Below are 11,273 nucleotides of genomic sequence, written 5' to 3' on the forward strand. Positions count from 1 at the left end.
TTGCTCGAACAGTTAGTTGTGTCAGAATACACTAATTTATATTTACTGGTAGGTCTATGGGTGCTCATTACCGCTGTGTATTTTAGATAGCGGAATGAGTCGCTCATGCAGATGTACTCTGATTTATGTGAAACCTGTGTTCACCCTTCCATTGAATGTATTACAATGGATTACAAAGAAAATAAATTAATAAAGAGAATGTCAGAGGTAAAAAAAATATAGATTGGCACTTTAGGAATGGAACCGGGACTCTCAGCGTGGGAGGCGGGATCCTTCACCGCTTGCCCACGTTGCTGCATGGAAGTTACACAAGTTCATGTGTAAAAGTAATGCAAGCAGCAATTCTTTCTCATTGGGGTTTGTTTTTCTGCTGTTAGGGAACTCGGACGCACATAGTGCAAAACACTGTATTTTCCGCCGCCTCCTCCTACCCCATCCCACTTCTCCCCTGGCAGCCTACACAGTTCATTCAATAGACAGGGAGGGAGGTTAGGTTACAATAAATGTGCAACACAATACTACAGTATACTGTATATGATAATCACATAGAGAACATAGAGAACTGCAGTTGCATTGATAGGTGTGATACTGTGTTGCTCGAACAGTTAATTGTGTCAGGATACACTCATTTATATTTATTGGTATGCCTACGGGTGCTCATTACCGCTGTGTATTTTAGATAGCGGAATCAGACGCACCTGATTTATGTGAAACCTGTGTGCACCCTTCCATTGAATGTATTACAATGGATTACAAAAAAATAAATAAAGTGAATGTCAGGGGGGAAAAAAATAGATTGCCACTTTAGGAATCGAACCCGGGACTCTCGGCGTGGGAGACTAGAGTCTTCACCGCTTGCCGACGTCCCTGCATGGAAGTTACACAAGTTCAACTTGTAACAGTAATGCAAGCAGCGATTCCTTCCCATTGATTTAAGCTGTTAGGGGACTCGGACGCTCATTTTCAAAACACGGTATTTAGTGCACTGTACATACTGTGGCCTGGCGTTTTCATGGAACACCCTTTCCTGCCGTGGTGGACTGCTTAATATACCCCATTTGTTTCATGCTGATGTTACTTTCAGTGGTTTATGCCATCACCGTTGGTACGTGAGTGTATGTGGTTGTCCTAATAAATTTGTGGTTTTATGCAGTATGAAACTAACCCTTCCTTTTTAACTGATTTACTGATATTACCTGATGTTGAGACGGGAATTATAAGACCTGAATAAGAAGGGTCTTGAGTGCAACGGATCCAGCACAGTGTCATTTTAGGAGATAATCGCTTGGCATTGTCAAGAGACAATTGAACCTGGGTCTCGTACCGTTTACCACAGAGGCCATTTACTGAAGAGGGATATGTATTAAACCACAGGCACTGAGATGCCCATCTTACTCAACATCCCACTGGGTGGCCGAGCCGGGCGGGGGGACAGCCAGCAGCAGGAGCAGCATGCCGGATATCAGCAACCGAGGGTGCGGGCTGTAAGGGACGTACGGAGCAGTGCGGAGCCCGAAGACGGAGATCAGCAGCATGTTGACCGACAACAAGCGGCTTCTGCTTCCGCGTTCAACATGCTGCCGATCTCCGGCTTTGGGCTACGCAGGGTTCGGGAGATGGGTGTCCTCTGCTGAAGTACTTTAGCTCCAGGGGGTGGGGGCTCCGGTGGCTCTCTGCACTATTGAATATCCAGCTGCCTCAGGTATGTACAGCTTGCAACCTCGGCTGCTTATAAAGGCATGCTGCTGCTGGCTGTCCCCCCGCCCGGCTCGGCCACACAGTTGTACGGTGAGAAGGACATCTCAGTGCCTGAGGTTTAATACATAGGCCTCGGCAAATGGCCTCTGCAGTAAATAGTACTAATGCTTACCGTGGCGTAAGCATTAGTACATCCCGCCATCGTAAAACAACCGTTGTACAGTGCACACACACAGCAGAGTGTTGAGCGGCGTGCTGGCGGGCAAGGAGGATGGACGTAGGAGGCGCCTTCGGAACATGCCGGCGATGACTAACAGGGGAGGCGGGCAATGGGGAATGATCGTGTGCTGCAGGATGTGCTGTGAGTCACTCGTCCTGTGTGCACCTCAGCCAATAGCATTTCAGTAGAGTGGTCTTCTGTATGCCGGCAGTCGGGCTCCCGGTGCTCAGTATACCAGCGCCGGGAACCCGACATCCGGAATACCGACACTTATTTTCCCTTGCGGGGGTCCACGACCCCCATAGAGGGAGAATAAAATAGTGTGGTGCGCGTAGCGCGCCACCGTGCCCGTAGCGTGGCGAGCGCAGCGAGCCCGCAAGGGGCTGATTTGCGCTCGCCACACTGTCGGTAAGCCGGCGGTCGGGCGCCGGTATGCTGGTCGCTGGGAGCCCGACCGCCGGCCAGCCGTAGTGAACCCTTTCAGTATTGGCTGAGGCGCACACAGGGCTGTGATTCACAGCGCGTCCTGCAGGACCCAATCATATTTAAAAAGTGAGTCCCTTGTGCGCTGTAGCATGTAAAAATGCGCTATAGCATGTATTTTGCGATTGCTCATCACTGTGATGCTCCCAGATCCCGTCACCTCCCCAGTCATGTCCCTGTATTATTTACTATAGATATATGTGGTTACTGTGACACTCCTAGATTCCCTCCCAGTCATGTCCCTGTATTATTACTATAGATATAAGTAACGTCACTGTGACAATCCCAGATCCCCTCACCTCCCCAGTCATATCTTCTATAGATATAAGTGATGTCACTGTGACTTTCCTAGATCCCCTCACCTCCCCAGTCATGCCCCTGTAATTATTACTATAGATATAAGTGACTTCACTGTGACACTCCCAGATACCTTCACATCCCCAGTAATGTCCCTGTATTATTACTATAGATATGTGATGTCACAGTGACGCTCCCAGATCCCTTCACCTCCCCAGTTATGTCCCTGTATTATTATTATATATATATATATATATATGTAACGTCACTGTGACACTCCCAGACCCCTTCACCTCCCCAGTTATGTCTCTGTATTAGTAATATAGATATAAGTAACATCACTGTGACACTCCCAGATCCCCTCACCTCCCCAGTCATGTTCATGTATTATTATTATTATTATTATTATAGATATAAGTAACGTCACTGTGACAATCCCAGATCCCTTCACCTCCCCAGTCATGTCCCTGTATTATTACTATAGATATGAGATGTCACTGTGATGCTCCCAGATCCCTTCAGCTTCCCAGTCATGTCCTTGTATTATTATTATAGATATAAGTAATGTCACTGTGAGACTCCCAGATCCCTTCACCTCCCCAGTCATGTCCCTGTATTAGTACTATAGATATAAGTAACGTCACTGTGACACTCCCAGATCATCTCACCTCCCCAGTCATGTCCATGTATTTTTACTATAGATATAAGTGATGTCACTGTGACGCTCCCAGGTCTCCTCACCTTACCAGTCATGTCCCTGTATTATTACTATAGATATAGGTGATGTCACAGTGACACTCCCAGATCCCTTCACCTCCCCAGTCATGTCACTGTATTATTACTATAGATATAACTGATGTCACTGTGATGCTCACAGATCTCCTCACCTTACCAGTCATGTCCCTTTATTATTACTATAGATATAAGTGACGTCACAGTGATACTCCCAGATCCCCTCATCTCCCCGGTCATGTCACTGTAATGATACGATCATACTATAAATCTTGGATACTAATGTTTCAGCAATAAATGGATACAAAGTATTTAGAAGAAACAATAATAGTGAATTGTATCAGTTAAAGAAAACAATGTAATATTATCCTTTATTTATATGGTGCCATAAGGGATCTGCAGCGCCCCTTACACAGTACATAAACAAATGAGCAAAAATTAAAAAAACACTTACAGTTTGAGACAATATAGGACAAATACAAGGTTTATACAGAAAACCAGGGGTTAGGTGCCATCAAAGGGAGTATGGAGTATAAGATAGTGTAAGTAAGAGAAGGCAAGGCACATGATGGAGAAGGCCGTGCTCTTACGAGCCTACAATCTAAAAGGTGAAGGGCTAACAGACCATGGTGACATAGAAGGGATAGACTGTGAGCATGGACAAGAAGGTTAGGAGGACAGTTGGCTGAGGTTGGTGAAGAAGTGGGTCTTGAAAGCCCAATTGACATTTTGTAGAGAGGTGGAGAGTCGGATGGGAAGAGGTAGAGAATTCCAGCGATAGGGAGCAGCACGTGAGAAATCTTGTAGGTAGGAGTGGGAGGAGGTAATCTGTTGGCAGGAGAGGCGGCGTGCATTAGTAGTGAAGAAGACGGGTGGTGGTGTAAAGGGAGATAAGGTCAGAGATGTAAGAGGGAGAGGAGTGGGCGAGGGCTTTGTAAGTGAGTGTGAGAAGTTTGAATTGGATTCTGAAGGGACAGGGGAGCCAGTGAAGGGCTTGTAGGAGAGGGGAGGTGGACGTAGTACATTTGGTAAGGAAGATGAGTAGGTCAGCAGCACTGAGGGTAGACTGGAGAGGAGATATGTATGTATTAGGGGTGCCAGTCAGCAGGAGATTACAGTAGTCCAGTCTGGAGATGACCAGTGAGTGGATCAGGGTCTTGGTGGAATTCTGGGTGAGAAAGGGTCTGATCCTGGAAATATTTTTTAGATGAAAACGACAGCACTGTGAGAGGTGCTAAATGTGTGGTGTGATGGAGAGGGAGGAGGGAAGCATTACTCCAAGACTGCGCATTTGGAGGCTAGAGGAGATAGTAGTGCCATCAATAATGACATTGTGGGAGGTGAGGTTATGCGGGAGGGAGGGCAGATGATCAGCTCGGTCTTAGACATGTTAGGTGTAATAAAGTGCTGGGACATCCAAACAGAGACAGCAGAGAAACAGTTTGAAATACGAGTGAGGAGAGCAGGAGAGAGGTCTGATAGATTTATCAGCATAGAGATGATATTGGAAATCAAAAGCACTAATGAGCTTACCTAGTGAGGACGTATAGAGAGAGAAAAGAAGAGGACTAAGGACAGAACCTTGGGGGACACCTACAGTTAGTGGAAGTCGGGGGAGGTGGAGTCATGAGAGGAGACAGAGAAGCAACGGCCAGAGAGGTAGGAAGACAGCCAGGAGAGGGCAGTATCACACAGAACAATGGAGTGAAGGATTTGCAGTAAAAGAGTGTGGTCCACAGTGTCAAAAGCAGCAGAGAGGTCAAGAAGAACAAGTAGAGAGTAGAATTTAGCAGCATGGAGGTCATTGCAGACTTTTGTAAGGGCAGTTTCACTGGAGTGGGGAGGACGGAAGCCAGACTGGAATGGGTCAAGCAGTGAGTGTGAGGAAAGAAAGGAAGTAAATATTATAACACAGGCCGCTCCCCCTGTAGAGTAGGATGCCAATGGCCGCTCCCCTGTATACTATGACAACACAGGCCGCTCACCCTGTATATTATGACAACACAGGATGCTAACCCTGTATATTATGACAACACAGGCCACTCCCCTGTATATTATGACAACACATGCCGCTCCCCCTGTATACTATGACAGCACAGGATGCTACCCCTGTATATTATGACAACACAGGCCACTCTCCCTCTATACGATGACAGCACAGGATGCTACCCCTTTATATGACAACACAGGCCGCTCCCCCTGTATACTATGACAGCACAGGATGCTACCCCTGTATATTATGACAACACATGCCCCTTCCCCAGTATATTATGACAACACAGGATGCTCCCCCTGTATACTATGACAGTACAGGACGCTACCCCTGTATATTATGACAACACAGGCAGCTCCTCCTGTATACTATGACAGCACAGGTTGCTCCCCCTATATTTTATGACAACACAGCCCACTCTCCATCTATACTATAACAGCACAGGATGCTACCCTTGTATATTATGACAACACAGGCCACCCCCCTGTATACTATGACAGCACAGGATGCTACCCCTGTATATTATAACAACACAGGCCGCTCCCCCTGTATACCAATACAGCACAGGCCGCTCCCCTTGTATATTATGACAACACAGGCCGCTCCCCCTGTATACTATGACAGCACAGGATGCTACCCCTGTATATTATGACAACACAGGCAGCTCCACCTGTATACTATGACAAAACATAATTCTACTCCTGTATATTATGACAAAACAGGCCGCTACCCCTGTATATTATGACAAAACAGGATGCTACCCCTGTATACTATGACACCACAGGCCGCTACCCCTGTATATAACAACAGGGGCCGCTCCCCCTGTATACTATGACAACACAGGATACTACCCCTGTATATTATGACAACACAGGATGCTACCCCTGTATATTATGACAACACAGGATGCTACCCCTGTATATTATGACAACACAGGATGCTACCCCTGTATATCATGACAACACAGGCCACTCCCCCTGTATACTATGACAACACAGGCCGCTCCCCCTGTATATTATGACAACACAGGCCGCTCCCCCTATATATTAATGCACTCCCTCTGCATAGTATTAAACCACAGGCCTCTATCTCTGTATAGCAAGACAATACAGGCCGCTACCCCTGTATAGTACAATGCCACAGGACAAAACACCTGTAATGTCTCGTGTATACAGTTACGGTAATGACGGGTTCTGACCACCTATATTACAGTAACGGCGTGGTCTGTGTCACCTGTATTACGGTAACGGCTGTGTCTGCGCCACCTGTATTAGGGTAACGCCGGGGTCTGCGCCACTTGTATTAGGGTAACGGCGAGGTTTGCACCACCTGTATTATGGTAATGGTGGGGTATGTGCCACCTGTATTACGGTAACGGCGGGGTCTGTGTCACCTGTATTACGGTAACGGCAAGGTCTGTGCCACCAGTATTACGGTAACGGTGTGATCTGAGCCACCTGTATTACAGTAACGGCGAGGCCTGCGCCACCCTTATTATGGTAATGGCGAGGTCTGAGTCACCCTTATTACGGTAATGGCGGGTGTGCGCCATCTGTATTACAGTAATGGCGATGTCTGCGCCACCTGTATTACGGTAACAGCGAGACCTGCGCCACTTGTATTACGGTAACGGCGGGGTCTGCGCCACCTGTATTACGGTAACGGCGGGGTCTGCGCCACCTGTATTACGGTAATAGGACACTAGCGTGTCAGCCACCTGTACAGGGATAATGCAGCACCAGAGGCTGCTCCAGCTGTACTATAACAAGGCACCAGAGGCTGCTCCCCCTGTAGTACAGAACCTGACACCAGAGCTGCTCAGCCTATAGAATAATAATAATAATATCATTACCTGCAGGCAGACACAGCAATGGCTGCTCTCTGCTCCTGCTGCCTTGTGGGAATGATAGAAGGAGCTCAGACCAGGGGAAAATGGCCGCCGCTCCTGACGTCACTACACGGCCAGGGAACCTATTGCTGCTGCCGGACTGGTCTACAAGAAAATGGCCGCCGGCCTCCTGCACTGAGGAAATTTATTTTAATAGTAATTACAGAGGGCGGGGTGAAGGAGGGGAGGACACAGTAACTAGTAAGCAGCCTTTGCCAATCATGCCCTACTTCCTGCCTGTGCGTTCCACCTTACTTCCGGACTGTGCGTTCCACATGCAAGAAGTGAGTTTTCATCTACTGCTGCAGTCTCCCAGTGTCCGTGGAGATCAGGTAATGGCGTCTTACTATACAGGGGGAGCAGCCTGTGGTGCTCTAATATTATTATTATACAGGAGGAGCAGCCTGTGGTGTCCTGTTATTATTACTATACAGGGGGAGCAGCCTGTGGTGTCCTGTTATTATTATTATTATTATACAGGGGGAGCAGCCTGTGGTGTCCTGTTGTTATTATTATTATTATTATTACACAGGGGGAGCAGCCTGTGGTGTACTGTTGTTATTATTATTATTATACAGGGGGAGCAGCCTGTGGTGTCCTGTTGTTATTATTACTATACAGGGGGAGCAGCCTATGGTGTCTTGTCATTATTATACTGATGGAGCGGCCTGTGGTGTCCTGTTAGTATTATTATTATTATAATACAGGGGGAGCGGCCTGTGGTGTCCAGTTGTTCTTATTATTATTATTATACAGGGGGAGCGGCCTGTGGTGTCCTGTTATTATTATTATTATTATTATTATTATTATTATACAGGAGGAGCAATCTGTGGTGTCCTGTTATTGTTATTATACAGGGGGAGCAGCCTGTGGTGTCCTGTTGTTGTTATTGTTGTTATACAGAGGGAGCAGCCTGTGGTGTCCTGTTGTTATTATTATCCATGGGGAGCGACCTATGGTGTCCAGTTGTTATTATTATTATTATTATACAGAGAGAGCGGCTTGTGGTGTCCTGTTGCTATTAGTGTTATACAGGGGGAGCAGGTTTTTGTGTACATTTATTATTATACAGGAACAGCAGCTTGTGGTGTCCTGGTATTATTATTATACATTGGGAGTGGTGGTGATGTCCTACAATACAGGAGGAATGGCCTGAGGTGTCCTGCTTTTAAAGACATCTGTTATTATTTTTATACTGGGGTGCAGCCTTTAGTGTTGTTGTTATTATTATTATTATTATTATTATTATTATTATTATTAATTTTATTATATGTAATTGTGGGGATTGAAAATATTGCTCAGTATGAAGCAAATGTATATCACACACCTGGGAGCGTACTGTGACATCACTTATATCTATAGTAATAATACAGGGACACGACTAGGGAGGTGAGGGGATCTGGGAGTGTCACAGTGACATCACTTATATCTATAGTAATAATACAGGGACATGGCTGGGGAGGTGAGGGGATCTGGGAGCGTCACAATAACTTCACTTATATTTATAGTAATAATACAGGAACATGACTGGGGAGGTGACAAGATCTGAGAGCGTCACAGTGGCATCACTTATATCTCTAGTAATAATTCAGGGACCTGACTGGGGAGGTGAGGGGATCTGGGAGTGTCACAGTGATGTCACTTATAGCTATAGTAATAATATAGGGACATGACTGGCGAGGTGAGTGGAACTGGGAGTGTCACAGTGACATCACATATCTATAGTAATAATACAGGGACATGACTGGGGAGGTGAGGAGATCTGGGAGTGTCACAGTGACATCACATATCTATAGTAATGTAACCCCTCTTTTACCTGGGGGTACAGTGTATATGTGCAATGTGCCTCCACCCAAGCTATTTAGAGCCCAATACTCTAATCGCTTAAGAAATACCCTACCCCTGTAGTGGTCGCCTATAACATTAGTATGTGATGTAAGCAGATAGGACTATGCACATTTACCTATCGTACCTTTCCTTTGTGATTTCAGGCTCTTCCACAGATACGGAGACAGTTCCACCGGTAAGTATACTAGTTTTATATGCAAGAAGTTATAGGCCACCTTATACAGTTATATCATATAATACTCAAACCATGAACCGTTCTAATAATATACCCCACCTGTACATAATAATATACCCCACCTATACATAATAATATACCCCACCTATACATAATAATATATCCCACCTATACACAATAATATACCCCACCTATACATAATAATATACCCCACCTATACATAATAATATACCCCACCTATACATAATAATATACCCCACCTATACATAAGGTAATACATGCAATACAGAACATACGATTCCACAAGAAAGTTGTGGGGCTGCGTTTGAAAAACCACCCGGGTTCTCTTACTATAATCGTGCATGGTTGGGGCCCTTTCGTGTCTGTGTATAAGAAGTACTCTGGGTTATATGGGTCTCCACTTGGAGCAATTGTCCTCACGATTGTTGAGCAATCCCTACTTCCTGGCAATGAATAGCATGGTTTCCATGGAGGATCTAATTGTAGCGCTCCTAGACAACCTGAAACAGGAAGGTAGTACGTGGAGCTCTCCACCCTGGAATCCCTGACACCCGTGGTCTACTCGTTACATATAGTGGGGTGATGATCTGTGTTACCTGTCCCAGTATAAGCATAGCCCCACTGTAGATCCATGGGGGTGGCTCCAGAACATACAGAAGTCACTGTTATTGGCACCTGTCTCTGATAGGTGAGGGGTGCTTAGTCTCCCTAGTGTACCATTTCCAAGTTTAGGTGACCCTGCGCCCTCTCCGAGCTGCTTTCATCATTATACACCCCGCACTCTATGACTGCTACCCGGCTGGTCATTATCTAATGGATATGAAGTCTCTAGAGGTGATATTTATACTCCTCAGATCCACCGATGCTGCTGGTCCCTGTGCTACTGTGCTGGCGGCTGGTACTTTAATAGTTACAGGATGATAGGGGAGTATGCAGATTAGCAGGATTTATATGGGGGCATCCTGCACTTACAATGATAGTGTGCCCTGTCTGGACCTCCCCCCGACTCCGCCTCCACCAACAACCGGGCTCTCCCTGCGGATTGGATGGGATGAGGGACACAGCTCTGCCTCGGGGGGGGGGGGGGGGAAACTGTCTGCTACTGCTGGACTCCTGGTAGCTGCTGCCCGCACTGCGGTCTCCTCCCATGTACTAGCCTGCCCCGCCAGCACTCCGCCTAACAGCACTCTCCATGACAACCAGGTACCGGGACGTCCCTGCTCGGCGTCCACCATGGGAAATTAACACAGCGCTTCTCACCCGCAGCGGGAGACATCCAATTCCTTTCCCCCACAGGGGCTCTCTCACTCGCAGGGAACCGCCTTCCTGTAAGCTCCCTTGTCTCAGCCGCCAGCCTTTTTCTCTCCCCTTAGTCAGCCCACCAACGAAACCGCCACTACACGTGCCCAGCCACCTCTCTCAGCACACGGGACCTCTGGAAGATTGTCCACGATCTTCGCTGCGCTTGCCAGAGTCCCCTCACCTTCAGCAGGCACAGAATAATAGCATAAACACACTATACATTATTGGATCACTAGAAAGATCCAAGTTATTATCACATATATGGTGTACAACAGTTGGCAGCATCTCTATTACCTTATAGATCTACACATTCATTCATTGATTTGCCCCCTCATAGTGTCCAAAGGCCTTCAGATCACTAGGGTACTACAGTAATAGTACAGGGACATGACTGGGGAGGTGAGGGGATCTGGGAGCGTCATAATAACGTCACTTATATCTATAGTAATAATACAGGGACATGACTGGGGAAGTGAGGGATCTGGGAGCGTCACAATAACGTCACTTATATGTATAGTAATAATACAGGGACATGACTGGGGAGGTGAGGGGATTTGGGAGCGTCACAATAACGTCACTTATATCTATAGTAATAATACAGGGACAAGACTGGGGC

The 11,273-nt window shown here is 46.6% G+C and overlaps 1 protein-coding gene across 1 annotated transcript in view; it reads right to left on the reverse strand.

Moving 5' to 3' along the window:
- The window catches only part of LOC134983316 (oocyte zinc finger protein XlCOF6-like), a 44,808-nt gene extending 37,474 nt beyond the window's left edge, over nucleotides 1-7,334 (reverse strand). The window contains exon 1 of the mRNA XM_063949034.1: nucleotides 7,276-7,334. The gene's annotated coding sequence lies outside the window, so the exon portion shown is untranslated. The remainder of the gene's footprint in view (nucleotides 1-7,275) is intronic.
- Between the last annotated feature and the right edge of the window lie 3,939 nt (nucleotides 7,335-11,273).

Source organism: Pseudophryne corroboree (genome assembly GCF_028390025.1).
Source record: "Pseudophryne corroboree isolate aPseCor3 chromosome 3 unlocalized genomic scaffold, aPseCor3.hap2 SUPER_3_unloc_12, whole genome shotgun sequence".
Taxonomy (NCBI): domain Eukaryota; kingdom Metazoa; phylum Chordata; class Amphibia; order Anura; family Myobatrachidae; genus Pseudophryne; species Pseudophryne corroboree.